A 17,147-nucleotide genomic window follows, 5' to 3' on the forward strand; every position below is an offset into this window, starting at 1 on the left:
CTGCACGACAAGCAAGAAGCAAAGTTCTGGGATCAGCGACAGGGACGAGGGAAGGAACTGCTCCCTGGAAGGAGGGGCAGCCGTCCCACGAGGCCAGGGAGCCGGACACGGCAGCAGTCAACAAGGTCGGGCCCCGGAGAGCCCAGAGGTCTCTGGTGTGAGGGGGGCAGAAGACAAAAGACCCCACATCTGCCCTACAGGGACGCGACAGCCTGGGGAGCAGTGCACACTGGCCGGGGGGCAGGGGCAGGACTGGCCCTCAAGGGAAAGCAGCCTGTTGAGAAGGGAGTCCTCCCCGCTGCCCCACCCCCTCGGTCCAGGACCTGCTGCCCCCTGACAAGGTCCAGGACCCGCTGCTCCCAACTCCACATGGTCCAGGACCCAACGTCCCCACCCCCTCGGTCCAGGACCTGCTGCCCCACCTCATGGTCCAGGACCCAGTCGAGGTTCGGGCACTGCATCTGGCTGGTCTACTGAGGTGTCCAGGTAAGCTGTTCTGCAGAGGTTCTTACACTGTGGGTTTGTCTGTCTCATGTTTAGATTCACAGCAAGACTTTTTGTTCCACGGGAACACCTCGTGGGCGACTCTGGGCCCCTCCCACTGCACCCACGCAGGACAGTCAGGCCCCCTCGTTCCTGGTGACACCAGCTGGCTTGGTTGAGCTGGTGCCCACCCACGTCTCTGTGGTAAAGAGACCTTTTCCCCTTTGTAATTAATAAGTAATCTGTGGAGTGATGCGGAGAGACCCTGGACTACCTGTTCCCAGAATACCCACGTCAGGGGGCTAAAGACCCACTGATGACCCTGCCTGGTCAATTATTGCTCTGGGAGGCCCACGATGGCGGCTTCTAGATTCTATCATTCCTTTGTGAAAAAGTCTGAGGACTGGGCTTCCCTGGTGGCGCAGTGGTTAAGAATCCGCCTGCCAATGCAGGGGACATGGGTTCAAGCCCTGGTCCGGGAGGATCCCACGTGCCATGGAGCAACTAAGCCCATGCACCACAACTACTGAGCCTGCGCTCTAGAGCCCGCGAGCCACAACTACTGAGCCCTCGTGCCACAACTACTGAAGCCTGTGCGCCTAGAACCCATGCTCCGCAACAAGAGAAGCCACCGCAATGAGAACCCTGGGCACGGCAATGAAGAGTAGCCTCCGCTCGCCGCAACTAGAGAAAGCCCACGCGCAGCAACAAGGACCCAACACAGCAATAAATAAATAAATGAAAGGAAGGAAGGAAGGAAGGAAGGAAGGAAGAAAAAAAATCTGAGGCCTGCGATGGGCTCGTGGACTCTGAGGACTCAGGTGTCCGATGTCGCCGTCACGCGCCCCCCACCTCCCCCATCTCCATCGTTACCCTTCCTAACACACCTTGTGACCCCACGTTTGGGCAGAAGAGGCCCACCGACCACTTTCCTGTGTCCACTGTGACAGGACGTCACATGTGGTGCAGTCAGACAGACCCGCTGAGACAACGGACTCCCCCAGTGACCAGCTGAAGGACCTTAGGAAAATCACAAGACCACTGAGCGCTCGCTTCCTGATCCGTGAACAAGGACAATCCCACGTCGCAGGATTACTACGGGTACGAAGTGAATTACACACGCATGTACGCGCGTTTGTGCAGGTGCCACCTCTGTGCCCCGTACACACTGCCTCCCTCTTCTGCGAGTTAGGTGATACAGCTGAGGTCCAGGAACATCTTCACCACCAATCTGTACAAGTGTGTTGCATCCATCTGCCCTGGATTGCGAACGACAGTTACTGGATGCAGAAAGCCGGGAAGAGGCTCTGAGCACAGGGAGCACACAGGGAAGGCGCCCAGGCGGAGGGACGCAGGCACCGGGGCGGGGCGGCGCACAGGGCCTCGCGTCCCGCCCGGGCAGGCGCCTGCCTTCACTGACGCTCTCGGCTCTGGGGACCGACACTAGGTTTAGCAGGTGAAGTCACACCAGCCAGTGTCAGGTGGTCTTAAGGCGAAGCCCAGAAGCCCCCTGATGAAGGGCTGAAGGACGGGGTGGGAACACTGATTTAGTAACTTTTGTGACGTGAGAGGTTGTGCAGAAAACATCAGGAAGGCTGGCCCTTCTGTCGTGCGCATGTTCCGAACCTCCTCGTAAAATCATTAGAAATAACCCTGTGAAGGCAGGCAGTCATGGAATAAAGTCTCAGCGCATCTGCTGCAGTGACCAGGATCTCCCACCAAATGGCACCCTTCAAATCACTAGAGATTCTTTCTGAAAAGCAAGACCTGGGGCGTGTTCACTTACAAATGCAGGTAAACGTATTACCGTGGGGTCTGGGCACAAATCCTGTGCCGTGTGCACACATCTGCCCATCCCGGTCTTGGTGCCCCGGGAGCCTCATTTTGGACACCCCCAGACTGTCCTTCAACACTGAGCTCAGGGTCCCCGAAGTGTGAGCTCTGATGCTGGACGAGGGCGTGTGGAAAATTAGGAAACACGTGGTCTCCAGGTGACAGCACGAAAGAGGCAGGGAGTACAGCAGGTGGACATGGTCTCGACAGTCTCCACACCTGCCCCCAGGCCCTCTGAGGGCACAGGCTCTAACCGTGGGGCCAGCCTTTCCCAACACCAGCCTTCCCGGCCTCCTTCTTTCTCCTCATCAAAACCCAGATCGATAAAGACAAGGCCAAGGGTCCCCGACCACAGTACCACTTGATTCTGTCCTTCCCATCGTGTATTTTTGACAACTGCCCTTAAACAGAAAGGGAAATAAATGGGTGGCAACTACCTGAGCACAGAGTTTTGGGGAACTCCATGAATCTGGAATAAAGACCAGTATTTCTTTTAGATGGCAGAAGAAAAACAGAGTAAGAACTGTCACTTCAGGGAAAACAAGTCACATCATCAGTTCAGACTGAGCAATTTCAAGGCAGAGAAGCAACACTCATGGGAAGACCCCTGGGGGAAACGCACAGTGTCTGCCAGGAATTCCACGAGAACCTGGGGAACAACGCAGGCGAAAACACTCTCTACGCCGAGCGTCGCAGGCCGGGCATGGCAGAGAAAGTCCTCACAGGGATGGCTCCAGGCGTGTAGAGGCCTCAGGGCTCGAGCACACACGCGGGACCACGGGAGCATGGAAAAGGGGCGCGTGGCCCACCCAGGGATCCAAGGAGGGCGCTCTGGAGGAACACGGAGGTAGGCGCCAGCTGTAAGGTAGGTAACAGTTTGCAAATGAGATCGCCGAGGTTCAGAGGCAGTAAGTCAGCTGCCCAAGGTCACACAGCTGGTGAACGGTGCGGCCAAGACCCGAGTCCCAGGAGCACAGCGTCTGCTCAGAGGCATGGCGTGCTGCCGCCAAGGCGCGTTTCCTTGGAGTCCTGCTCTGCCTTCCCCCGCAGGGGCGTCTTCACCACGATCTCCTCCCCACCGTGACCTTCATGACGAAGGGCAGCGACTCCACGGAAATGACCTGGAGCAGAGCATCTGGCGTCTGGAATGACATCCTGCCCTCCTCCCAGCGTCAATTCTCTGGAGTTTCCACAGGCTGCGTAGAGCAGGGGATCATCCAACTCCAAGCCCAGAGTCTGGGGCTTTGGGGAGGGGAAATGTTAATTTAATACTGGGCTTGGCCACAACCAACCAAAACGAAGCCAGAAACACTCAGATCATTCACACGTCAGTCCCCACAGAGAGGAGGCTGCGGGCCGTGAAGCCTAAGACATTCCCACTGGAGACTTTGTAAAAGGCGGGAGGAGTGGAGTCACTCACTGGTCAGGCCCCAGGCCCCTCTGGTCTCCACCCACTTCCAGCGACCAGGGAAAGCAGGACGTTCCCTCAGGGCCGGGTCCCCATGGAGGCCGTTTTCCCAAAGGGAAGGTGGCACTCAGAGGATGCTCGGCAAGTACCCAAAACTCACCAACTGCCAAGATATGCTTAGCTTTCCTGGGCCATAACCTTAAAATGTCATGGGAAATTAAAACAAACACACAAACAAATCAACAAAATCAGCATCCTGGATTCTCTGTCCTGAGCAAAGGGCCATTTGCCAGATTAACTGGACGGTGATGATAAATTAAGACACTGAAGGAAGTAATGGTGGAGGAGGCCTTGGCAGTGGTTCTGACACCGTGACAGACAGAGGACCCCCACCGGCCGCCCCCGGGTCCTCGCTGTCTCGTCAGCTACGGAGGAGCCCAGGAGAGCAGAGGCTGCGGAAGGGCAGTCTGGAAAATCAGAGTGAACCAGCAGGGTCAGGCCAAGACCCCCGGCCTCTCCACGTCACATGCTTTTGATGCGGCAACACACAGGGGCTTCCCAGCTGAAAGTGGGGCGAGGGATTTGGGATCATTCCTAGGCTGACTGTTCCCTAAGTCCAGGCAAGCAGATCTCAGGTCACTGGAGGCCAATTCCAGCTCCACAGACCAAAGGGAAACAGCTCCAGGATCTGGGTGGCACCCTAAATAAGAGAAAGGCTCTGAGCCTGAATGACGGGCCCTGCTCTGGGACAGTCACTGCCTGCGTGAGCTCCATACGTCATCCTCAAGGAAATATTTTCCTCATGGGAGAACCTGCTCTCAGCTGACGGACGAGCGCTGCCAAAGCCCTTGGCAACACGCGTGAAATCACCCTGGGGGAGAGGGCGCCTTCCTCACGAGGAGCCCCCGTCCTCACGGGGCTGCGAGGGGGTCCCTGCTGCAGTTCTGCAGCAATGCATGGCCACCCCAGGACAGGACCGCTGTCTGGACCAGAGACAGCTGCCTCTGTGGGGCACTGCCTTCGAGAGGGGCCCCGTGATGTGAGCTGCCCGGAGGCCCCGCAGCCAAGAACCAGCCTGGGGACCAGCCCACTCCTCTCACCTCACTTCCACTCAGCTGTCCGAGGAGCGGGTGGCCGCTCTGCCCGGGACCCCGTCACCGCTCCCGTCCAGCGGGACGGTGGGGTCTGGTGTCTGAGGGAGGAGGAGGAGGAGGCCCACCGTGGGGGAAAGGCTTCCTGGGGCTGCTTCCAAGGCCTTCTCAGAAGGGCCCTGGGACAGCTGGTTTGGGCCTCAGCAGACTCTGCTGGGCCGGCCGCACGCCTGAGGCCTCGCACGGCGATTTCTCCCTCTGGAGGACACCGCACACTTCGCCAGCGCTTTGGTTCTGGAGCCCAAAGGAAGGAGTTTCCAAGCACTGCCTCGGTGAGGTGACTCCGGCCCCTGCGCGTGGACCCTCCGACAGACTCTTCTGTGGTTTCCTGCTGGCAGGGGGTGGGGTTCACAGCATGTCCCGAGGTCACAGGACAGGAGGGTGTCAGATGCTCCTTTGCTCGGGAAGCAGGTGATGGAGGAACAGGGACGACCCGCTGAGTCAGGACTGTGACGTGGGCTGCACCCCCAGCCGCTGGGCGTTGCCAGTGCTATTACCACCCAGGGTTCTGATGTCCACAGGCCCTAGGAGACCGGTCCCGGACGGCACCCGGGGCTATGTGGCTGTGCAGCGAGGGACGGGATCGCTAACTGCCCCTCCACACCCACCGTCTCCTCGTCGTCCAGGGGGACCGCGTGCTCACGTGGGGCACAGAGAAAAGCAGGTCATGCGGACACGAGGGGGAGATACTGAATTAGCAAGAGTCGGGCAGTGACCGAGAGGCCGAGGAGGGGAAACGCAACAGGGACAAGTCAGAACTGTCCCAGGAAACCCACCAGGCAGGAGGGGGGGAGCCTGCAGCCCACAGAGTCCCCTCAGGAAGCTGAGGGGCTAGTCCATCACCACAGCCCTTGGCTCCCCGTCTGCAGGATCCCAGGGAACTTTTGCCGTTACGTTAGTTTTCTAACATTACGTGACTTTTGCTGCCATTAGTACAACATCTCCCAAAGGTGTCTTTTTGGCAGGTGGAAATCCTGGCACATGTCACTCTATCTGGCCAAGGCAAAGAGGTCTCTTTTAAGGCACGTACCCGAGTCTCCTTAAAAAAAACACCTTACCAGGGCTTCTTGTAGCTCTTTTAATAACAGATCTTTCATGTGTTGAAATATCTCACAGATGAAACTCGACTTGCCCCTTAACAGTCAGCTGGGTCACCCTGCAGAACGGCCACCTCTCTGCTCTCGAAAGCGCCGGGGTCTGCTGTGTTTTCTCTTAAATCCCACAGAGCTGAGCTCTAGCTGCCATTCTGCTGTTCCCACCTGGCCGCCCACGTCCACACACCTGTGCACACACGGGAGCCATGGGTGCGGCCGGCAGATCAGGAGGGGCCCTGCAGCTCAAGGTAAGGGACCTGTCCACCAGCCCACTCGTGGGGCTAGCCTCTGAAATCTTAATAAGAGGCGGGTAAAGATAAGGATGGCCCACAGGTCAGCCCAGCCTGGTCCTCTGCTCCTGCCGCTGCCTGCTGCTGCTGGCCCCTCTGCACCCCCAGGGCTCTAGCACGCCTTCATCACACCATCCACCTCCTAAGCGCACCCCAAACTGGAGGGTCTGCTGCAGAGGGCTCTCCCGGCCTTCTGTGGTTCTGGTGCCGTCAGTGTGGCAGAGCAGGTGTTCGGTAAAGTGTCTTGAATAAACAATCAAGATGGAAGGTCTCAGCCTGTATCTGAACTACAGCAACACTTCACTATACTTTTAAGGAATCGGTTGGACATAATCTGGTCTCGGTTTCCTCATCTTGACACACAACACTGAGGGCCTCTGCGTGTCTCAAGGAGCTCGATGCTGTTCCAGGCCCCAAGAAGAGGCAGGAACACCACCTCTGTGAAGACAGTAGCCGTTCCCTTAGCACCCGGGACAGAGAAATTCCTATAGAGATGCCAACGTCCTACAAGACTCCACGGAGGAAGACTCTGAAAAGACACCATCTCAAACGACCTGATATCCTAAAAGCATGTCCTCGCTTCACCGTGGAGAGCAGCTGAGCTCCAGGGAGCATCTCGCTCACTGGAAGACCAGACCCGTAGGAGCACGCGGAGGGGAGAGGTGGGAAGGCAGAGAAGGACCACGAGTCTGCCCGCCAGGCACTGCAAGATGATAAGCTTTTCCCAAGATGCGCATTTAGACTGCACCCCTCCCCTCCGGGGCACTTCAGTCCAGAGTGCGTCCCAAGCTGGCTGCGAGGGGCTCTCGGGGGGCCAGCTGCACAGCCCCAGAGCTGGCTTGGCTTCTGAGCTGTGGAAGGTGGGAAGCGAGGCCCTGCCCATAATCCAACGATCAACAGGGACAAACCCACCTCACGACAAAAGGCCCTCTGCTCTGCGACAGGCTCCTTCCAAAGACAGCATCTCCGCAACAGCCTCCCCTCAGGCACCGTAGATCTGTTGTGGGAAGGGAGCCAAGCTCCTCCGGCAATGCCCACAAGCGCCACCTGAGGCGCACCTCGGCCCCGTCACACCTGCGCTCTTATCTGTCAGCCGGTCCCTGAGACGTCCGGGCGTGGGGGCCTGCACGGCTGGTGCTGGGAGTTCAGAGCCCTCTCCAGCGGCCAGCCGGGCACCCACGAAGCACTGTCCCTGTGCTGACTCCAGGCCGGGAGGTGGCTCGGAGCCCCTGGGGGCTTGTGGGGAGCCACACCGTCCCTAGGCCCACGTGTAACCCTAGCTCTGCCTAAGAGAAGCTATAATCCTGCCCAGTCCTCTGACTCTCACGTGGGTGCTGAAGTTCAGCTTAATGTCAACCTATCCAGGACTGCTTTTCTTCCGTTGCTACAGTGAAGAGCCCCCAGGGTGTCGTGGAGTTAGCAGGTGACCTCACAGCCCATCCACGAAGGCTGAGGAACAAGCAAGGCCAAATTTAGCCAAGCCCTGCAGAGATTCAACGCCCACTGTCAGGACCAGACACGGCCAGCCCTCCTCACTGTTCTGTTTCCCCAAATCTCTGCTGGCTGGGAACACATCCCAGCAGGCCGTCCAGTCCTAACCCCCCAGGATGCATCGCCCAGTCAGCAGAAATAACCCTAACTCACTCTCACTCTGATTATGCCAGCATTTTCTGGAATCTCCACCAATGATCGTAGTTGATATTCCTGTAATCCTTTTAAATAAACGAGTTTCCACACGTTTCAGCTTATTTGCTCTTGACAACAACCTTATGAAGTAGAGCAGCAGGGAGCCTTTTTTCCATTTTATGGTCTTAATAGATGGGGAAACTGAGGCTCAGAGAGATGAATGACCGAAGACAGCAAGGATAACAGGCTGCATCTTCTCTTCAATATCTGTGCCTGTTCCCTTTAGACCCAGCTCTGCTCTCCGAGGCTGTGGTCACCTCAGAAGCTGAGCACATTCTGCGGCGCAGGGCGATTCACTGTGGTTCAGGAAAATGGACTCCTGTTCTAAAACACTTCCTCGGCGTCTGACAGACCACACAGTACCGGCACGGCTGCCGACGTGTACACAGCGTCACATGCTGGGAGGCGTGTGCCCACAACCTAACAGGGGCGGGCAGGCCACTGCTGTCCAGTGTGGTCTGTTATCACTTGCTTTGTCCTCATGCACTCTCTTCCCTGGTCTCCTACAGGGAACAATCAAATGGAGGCTAATTTTACATTTAGGGCCTGTCCCTACTTCTCCTGACTTTAGTCTAGAATGGTGGTGGTCAACCAGGAGATCTTTTGCTCTGGGGTCACCTGGCAATGTCACAACCTGGGAAGGGGGGTGTCCTGAGATCCAGTGGGAAGAGGCCAGGGATACCGCAAACAGCCAACAACGCACAACAAAGAACTATCCGTCCAAACGTCAACAGTGCTGAGCCCGAGAGCCCTGCCTGGAAATCACAGCAGACTATCTCCCACCTCTCACTGATCAGGCCAACCAGCACACCAGATGCTGGACCGCGGCCCAATGGGCAAGGTCATTAGGACACAGCAGTGATGCTGCCACCAGAGTGAGACGTCCTGAACCTCGGAGGGCAGCGCGTGGAGGGCCCGTCGGGAAGGGCCGTGTGGGGCACACAGTCCGCGTGCCAGGCGGACGTGCCCCGCCCCCTTCACTGTCCTTCGGTACGGAGCAGTCTCTCTCTCACGGAGATGCTGCCCGGCCCGCCGTCCCCCGTCCACCCGCCCGGCCCTCCGGCGTGGGGCCTGGGGACAGAGGCCAGGTGCTGGAGGCTGACAGGTACGTCAGAAGGCCCGCTCACTAAATCCAGGGAGAAAAGCAGACGTGGAAACACGACGGGGAAAAACACTGCTTCTTTCTCCGTGTCCCCAACTCTTCTTTTTCCATTTTCCAAAAAAGATCCTCTGTGAGCTCGCAGGGCCCGTCATGACACGCCTGCCCGAGGCTGGGCCTGGACGTGCTCAGGCCTCCCGAGCTGCTTCTGTGCCCAACCCAAGTTGATCCAACACGGCAGAACCCAAAATGCTCACCGCAGTGACATGCACGCTTAGCCTGGATTTAAGCGTCATTTTACGTGAGTGGAGTCCGGAGCGGCCCAAACTCCGACAGGTAAGAATGTCCGTGTTTAACTCCTGTCACGGGTGATTCTGCTCAAAGTGTCAGGACAGAAAGAGGCAGGCCCTCATCTCTCCCTCTCCTCTGCCAACCCCACCCAGGGCCAAGCCAGGCAACAACTGCGAATGGCAGCTGTAAAGCATCAGTAGTAAGAGAAGGAAACTGTCAGCTCCACCATCCCCCGGGCCTCTTAGAGAAGTGTGATAAAATGCGAGCGTAGAGGAGAAATAAGCAACAGGAGTACAAGTCAGAAGTAGCGAGACTGTCGCCCAAGAGCAGCACTGAACATCGTCCCGGCGCACAAGCCCGGCTCCTCCAGACTGACAGGGAGCTTCCATGTGGAGGGACATCTTAATAGCACGACTTTAGGCTTGGTATCGTTTGAACTGATCAAAGAGTGCTGATACGGAGAAAATGAAAAGCAGTCGATTCAACATCATTATTCTCCTCCTCCGTCTCTTCTCATCTCCCCCTTCACATACCAGTGATGAAACCCTTTGCTCTCGAATCTACCCTCTTTGCAAAGGGACATTCCCAGCCCTGGGGGTCACCGCTAAAAATCTGGGGACACGTATTTCCTGGAAATAACCAAATGCACATTCACGGATGACATGGGCGTTCGTGCGTGTTTTTAGAAAGTCATCTTGGTGGAGCCGACGTGCAGCTCTCTTCCCGCTGCCCCGTGTGGACAAGCTGAGGCTGGAGGACAAGGGAGTGGAGGGGGTGGCACTGCGCGCGTCCTGTACAGACTCCACCCGCCCCTGCCCGGGTCAGTCACGGGGCCTCGATCCAGTCTGCAAAATGCTACCTTCCTCACAGCCTACGGTGTGATTAGATGAGGGATGCGCACACAGAAGGCGTCTGGACGGTGCCTGGCACACAGTAAGTGCTACACGCTAGCTGTACCCCATAACGCGTCTTCCTGAGTCGTTCTCTATGAGCTCGTGTGACATCAGCCCCAAGGGCAGAGTCACCAGTATAAACGCTTGGGGGAGACTGACGGCAGTGAGCACACTTCGAGTTTCACTCCCTATTTCTATCTGAGGGCGACTCCAGCAGAGGCGGGGGCTCTCCCGGTTGTAAACACGACGGCCCCTTGGCGTGGTATTTGCAGCCGCCCGGAGCACGGCTGTCGGCTCTCAGCAGCCCCCGAGGGCAGCAAGACTCTGGCCCTTCCCGCAGGCAGCTGGCCAAGCCCCGTCGCCCCGGGGCCCAGAGCCTCCACTGGGGCTGCCTTCCCCGCACCCGGATCCCTGTGTTCCTGGGCCTCCAGCAACGCTGACGCCCCACTGAAGGCAGGCAGGGAGCTGGTTCAGAGTAATTCACAGGAGACAGAACCTAGGGCAGAGCCTTCTCTTCTAGAGGAAGAACGTACTAACCCAGGTAAGTCTGCTGGTGGCAAATGGTGGGAGGGGAATTTTACAGCTGGTCTCTCCAGCCTGGTCTTTCTAGATCCTGACTCAGTTCTAGAAAACAGGGGAACAAGAATAAACAGGCTATTATAACCGTATTGTGACAACATCAGCTGTTCTCCTTCGGCACCAGGTTGAGCTCAGGCGTCTTACAGACTCTCTGCCCTCAGGTCCCTAATCACACTTTTTAGGGCTGATCTCTGAGCAGCCACAAAGTACCAGGAGGATCACACTCTCAGGAACTCACTTCCACTGATGCCCGGCTTTATTACCTTGGAAGAACACGAGAACTGAATGAAAACATGTTTATTTAGGCCTCTGCACTGAAACAGCCCCGATTTTGTCGTGTGTTTGAGGCCCAGGTCCTTCCGGAGCCCCGACCCCCGTCTGGCAGCACAGGTCTGCAGGGGCCCCCAGTAGGGCCAAGCTTTCTTGGGGAGTCAGCTGTGATGGAGGCCCAGTCACACCAGGACCCGGGGCGCAGGAACCGCAGAGAAGCAAGCAGGTGCCTGAATTGCAGGGCCCGAGCTCTGCCAGTGACCGGAGACCCTTAACACAAAATAACCACCAAAGACCTACAGTTCCAGGCAAGGACACTATGAAACAACAGTGACACAGTGGAAATAACTCTGACATTTTACAGAAGTACAGAATAGGAACTCATACTAGGGACAGTTTCATACGATTAATGCACAGTCACGGCGAGCTGGTGAGTACAGAAATAGAGGTAAAGAACACGTAAGAGGCAATAGAAATTCTGACTCAATTTTAAGGATTTTTCTAGCAATCACTAGCATGGCCCCAGGAGCCTGTTCTTAGTAGGCAGAGGTGGGGCCCCGGACCCCCTTCTGCCGGAAGGTATCCCCAAACTGCCCTTTATGCCAACGCCCCTCTGTGAGTGATGGGGGCAGTCTGACCTCACCTGTGGACACCATCAAGGGCGAGGTCAGGTTTGCTTGGCTTGGGTGCAGGGGCGACTCAACCTCTCACCCACTGTCCTTCTTGGAGCAAAGCCTCGCCTCCCCCATCCCCTGCCCCCAGAGCAACTGTGGAGCAAGAGGCGCTACCCCAGCACACACGGCTTCTCTCCGCAGGCCCTTAGGATGGATCTACTTGCTGGCACTTGCTGGATGCTTGGCTGGATCTGAGGTGCCAGGTAAGGCCTTGTTTTGGAGTCTTGGTGAGGTTGCAGAGCTCTGTGAAAGGGCCTGGCGTTCAGGGAGGAGTCTTCCCAAAGCTGTCTGCTGGCTATTACACCCCAGCAAGGCCCGAGCTGGGGCTTGTCTTCAGTGGGTCCCTCAGGGGACAGGACGGGAACAGAGGGCAGCCCATCCTCACTGCTTCCTGCGCCCCCGTTGCACGCAGGAGCCCTCCTGGGCAGTGTCCCAGTGAGGAAAGGGCCAGGGAACAGATGAGAAAAAAAGAGAATGGGCTTCAAGTTTCAGAAAGAAACTCGACCCAAAGGGAGCTCTCCAGGGTCTTCAGCCCGACTCTTTTTTCTCCCAGCCTTCTGCAGGGCCCAGGACAGACCCGACTGACTTATTTCAGAGAAGGGGGAAGGTGGCGAGCAGGCCGGGAGGCCACTTCACACCAGGCCGCCATCGCCTAGAGCACGGCGGGCGCAGACTGGCGCTGAGCGCCCCCCTCCGACGTGCCCTCTCCTGGCCCCATTCAGCACCCAAACGGCTGTGCCCCTGTGGTCAGAGGGCCGGCCGGCACCAGAGGCCCCGCTGCCAAGGTCACAGTGTGTGTGAGAAGGGGGCTCAGCCCTCCAGGCTCGAGCAGCCAAGCAGAACTGGAGCCCCTGCCTCTGCGTCCAGGTCACAGAAACAGACAGAGCTGGGAGGACAGAGCAAGGACCGTCCCTGACGCCAGGCGAAAGCCTCAAGGCAGCGAAGAGGCGCCCAAGCGCTCCGGTCCCCACGGCACCAGCTAGTTGGAAAGAGGAGGGCACGGCCCAGGCTCAGGCAGAGGCAGGCTCCACGGAGAGCTTTTTCCTTCACCTGCTCTCGCCTCAGGGCCCGTGTGCGGGATGATGGAATGGGGGACACAGGTGGCATCTTCCTCCACGCAAGGAAGCAAAATGTCTTCCACCACGCCCCCCCCAAACAGGGGCCCTTCCGCTAATGGGAACCTGTATTTTAGGTATAAACACCCTGTTTCCCCATTTTAATACACCTACGTTCTCTCCCGAGCCCAGCCCAGGAGCGAGAATCCTGAGGCACCGTGGTTTCACGCCCACTCCTGAGACCTGCCTGAGCGACCCCTCCCCACCCTCCAATCAGGAAAAAGGGGGGGAAAAGAAATACTCAGAAACCTGAAGATTGTTTGGAATTTATTCTCTTAAATAAGAACGGTAACACTTGTTAAAAAAAATTAAAAGCACAACACCTTAGTTTCACAATAACGGAAAAACAAAGTTACACAATTAAATAAAAACAACTCACAAAGAAACACACCAAAACGCACAACAGCACAGGTTAGAGACGAAGGCAAAGGCGAGGCTTCACGGCAGGAAGGCCGGAGATGGACAGGCGCACCGTCCCTGGCACAGCTCTGGCCTCCGTACCACGCCTGGGGACCCGCCTGCTGCCTGCCTCCGCCCTCCACCCCAAGCTTAACGGATCAGGAAAAGTGGGTGCAGAACCCCTTAACTCACTGGCCAGGCCTTCAAGGCCATGCTGAGGCCCCTTTCAGGAGAGACTAAGGATTCCACTGTCCTACAGACACACTAAACACCAAGAGACAGCAGGGAGCTGTGCTAACAGACCCGCGCCTGGAAGCGACGCGGTCCCCTGGGGTTCCTGAGCAAGAGCCCTGCTCCCTGCTTTGTCTAAGTCCCCTTTCGGGGGTGGAGAGTGTGCACTGCTCATGTCTGGGGACACTTGCCCCCGGTGCCCACCTCCCCCGGGCGCCTGGCTGTTCTGCTCTCCCCAGAGCCCGATGGGAACACTAAGCCAGGTCAGTGGCACGGTCCCCAGTGTAAGCCAGAGCCAAGGGACAAGAAGCTTGGGGAGGCTTCACTAGTATTGTTATTACCACTTAGGACACAACATATAAACGTGTACTTGTAGATATGAAACTAAGCCAGCGCAAACACATGTGTGTATATATATAAGTGTTCACACATCACCGTCTACTTGGACTCTTGGGGTGGGGTTGGACGTTGAAGCTGGATTCGGAATTCTCTTTGTTTTTCTAATAGTTTTTCCAGAAATGCCTATAAGGGAAGACGGCTTGGGAAGCAGTGGGAAAATCTCGTAACTTCCTCCTGACGGCAGGAACCCAGGATTGTACCGCGCATGGCTATTCTAGCTGGTGTGGGAAATGCCTGCATTTCCTAATGGCTCATTCAGCATCCAAACTATGGAACCCAAGGGTGACCGTGCAAGTGTGTCTGGGGACGCGGCATGCACCAGCCACAGCGAGGCAGCCTTTTATGTTAAGATCATCTTTCCGTAAGACGACAATGAAGCCTTTCTCCCATCCCATGTCTGTCACCTGTACTGGAAGCAAAGCTCTTCTGTTCCCTATGATACCCCATGCCTGTACGCTTCAGTTCTGGTTACCCGCTATGTGAGGTGTAAAGGGGATTCCTCTGGATGAAAAAAGGATCTAAAAACCTTCAACTGAGGGTCTTGTATTCAAGGGCAAAACATCCCACTGGGGGTTTTCTTTCTCTGCCTGTTGTTATCCAAATGTTTCCTCAAGTCAGGGCAGGTACTTATGAGGCCAGGGTAAGAAAATCTGTGCCAGGTCCACTGACCTGCAGCACTAAATATAAGAAGCTTGGAAACAAAGCACTTACTGATTTTGAGAACAGCAAAGAGGGTTTCTACATTAAAAGCACATTACAAACAAAGATGCTAAATCAGGCAGCAGCCGCAGGCCAGGGGCCCAGAGACAGATGACGCCGGACCAGGTTCTAACTCGCGGGTTGTGTCTGTTTTTTTGGCAACAGCAGTCATTTTGGTGTAAGAGGAGAAGAACATAAGGGAAAAGAGGGAAATGCCACAGACGAAAGGGGGGCACAGAGCAGTGCCAACCACAGTCACGGCTCCTCCAGACCAGCGACCTGGGGGACGCGGATCTGGGGCGTGAACCGCGCTCCGCGTATGACTCGCTCTGCTCAGAGTGCAGCCCAGCGGACGTGCCCGGAACCTGCCTGACCGCTGCCGTCCGCAACACACTTCCTGAAGCCCCGAAACACCTGAGTTTTTCTGAAGCTTTTCAAAAGGAAGTTCTAGTTAACCAATCAAAGCTCTAGTTTGGGATTTAAAGAAGGAAATCCTTATTAAAGGAGAAAAAGAAATCAAATTTCCTGCCAACTGTAACATACACCCGTGATCCTGCTCCTCGTCTATGAAGAGAAAGTGCTGGTGCTCTGGGGCACGTCCACACTCGGAGCCGCGCTCTCGGAAAGCTCGGGCCTCCAGAGGCAGGTACTCACTGGACCCCAGCGGCCCCGGGTGCTGGCCTTGCCACTGCCCACAGGGCACCTCCAACTGGGCTTCACATCTTGAACCCCTCATGCTGTGACAGGCGCATCACCTTCAGAATCAAGAAGGTCCTCAGGACTTTGATTCTGTCACCACAACCCCAGCTCTCATCTTCTCTCCCTGCTTCACAGAATGTTCCTCTTCTCTATGGAACCCTTAATTCTCCACAGCTCCTAAAAACCTGAAGCCCACTATGCTTTCAAAGCAGGCAGTCAGATGGCAAACTGAACCGGACAGAGTGCACGACCTTGGCTCAGGAATGGCCTGACCTCCACTGGCTTCGCTCTTCTTCAGATGCCCACAAAGAGAGCCGAACGTCTTAGATGTCTGCTGAGCACCCAGGTGGTTCTCACCTGCTCAAAGGCACACGCCCTGTCTCTACCAGCTCCCCTGTTGCAAGGGCCATCAGCACTTCTTGAAAAAGACAGATTATAAAGGGGCTCAAGGGGTACCAAGTCATTCGTAGCTTAAACATGGCTATAAAATATTGGTCCAATCTGCAGGGCACTTAAAAACTTGCCTAGATTTTATCAGGGCACACGTACTAGCAGAAGCTGAGTTCACCTAAGCTCCAGTCACTGCACCCGGGGGCACTGCCCAGCGTCTGGGACACCCTCCTGCCCCAGAGCAACACCACGGGGCCTGCGTCAGTTCCGGAGCACGGGCGAAGGAGCAACTCTGCTAACCTCCCATTTGAAGGCTGAGTGGATAATTTTTCTCTTCTCCCATTTTGGAAATTCCACTACCAACTCCCTCTCCATAGTTTCTGGCCTTAGCTGATAATCTTTAGTTTTCAATATGGTGATTTCTGTGAGTTTGTAAACGGCTGCTTGAGACCTATTTGCTCTGAAGGGAAGAAACTTGTGACAGGTGAAAACAGGGCCCTGACGACTTCCTCTCCGACTGGCTACAGTGACCGTGGGCTGTGACCTGTCGGGGCTGCGCAGGGCATCAGGACCACCCACGTCTATGGAACTGTGGACACACGTCACAGGCTGGTTTGGCAGGGAGTAGGGAGAGGCGATTTTAAGGGAAAAAACACAATTCTTCACAAGAAGTCTGGTGCCCATGAGCCCTTCCTTCTCCTGACCTTCGAGACCAGAATAAATGTGTTTTTAGATGTGGGGTGGTGGCACTCACCTCCTGACACAGGAAGCGGTTAGTGAAAGAGGGACCAATTAGGGCCTGGTCCTCGTTAGGAGTTCAAATGCCCTAAAATGACCAGGACAGGGCATGTCCTGCAGTGGTTACAGGTGAGGTGGGAGAGCAGAGGCAGCTCACCTAGACAGCTGAGCAGGGAAGAGGAAGGAGGCTGTCCAGTTCAGGGGGACACACATTCAGACCTTGGGGCCTTTTCACAATTCCACGCTCTGTCCAAGGAGTCCACAGCGAGGGACTACAAGAAGGCCCTGCTGCCCTGGGTCATCACTTGGGTCAGTGCTAAAAGCAGCCTGTTTTGAACTCCTGTTCCCTAGACAGCGCCTGGGCCAACCCTCCGAGGTATCTGATGGATGTGGGCAGGTCCCAGGACTCCAGCAATAAAAATTTGAGATTCTGAATAGACGGTACCGAAGCCTGGGTGACGCCGCTCACCAGACGGCGCCCCTACTGGCTCATGGTCGGCCAGCGAAACTCCCCTCTGATTTGTACCAGCACCTCCGACAGGCCATAGAGAAAGGGGACTCCGAACGCAAGCAGCTGGCACATGAAAAAGGAGTCCAGAGGGTTTTGGGCCACCTGATGCCCAACTGAAGAAATGTTGCTTTGGAGGTGCTGGCTCATCCCCTTGGCCTTGTCACAGAGGCCGAGAGAGTGACGCGCCACCCAGCCAAACAAGGAAGTGAGGCTAC

At 56.3% G+C, this 17,147-nt stretch overlaps 1 protein-coding gene and 1 long non-coding RNA gene across 28 annotated transcripts in view; one reads left to right on the forward strand and one right to left on the reverse strand.

Annotated features, from left to right (window-relative positions):
• The window catches only part of MICAL3 (microtubule associated monooxygenase, calponin and LIM domain containing 3), a 175,915-nt gene that overhangs the window by 41,930 nt on the left and 116,838 nt on the right, over positions 1-17,147 (reverse strand). The gene's annotated exons all lie outside the window — the stretch shown is intronic.
• LOC309640993 lies at positions 7-17,141 on the forward strand. The gene is made up of 3 exons (XR_014252479.1): positions 7-9,050; positions 9,171-9,380; positions 14,760-17,141. It is a non-coding gene; the product is annotated as an uncharacterized lncRNA (long non-coding RNA).

This window comes from Balaenoptera physalus (genome assembly GCF_965194825.1).
Source record: "Balaenoptera physalus genome assembly, chromosome: 13".
In the NCBI taxonomy this organism is placed as follows: Eukaryota; Metazoa; Chordata; class Mammalia; order Artiodactyla; family Balaenopteridae; genus Balaenoptera; species Balaenoptera physalus.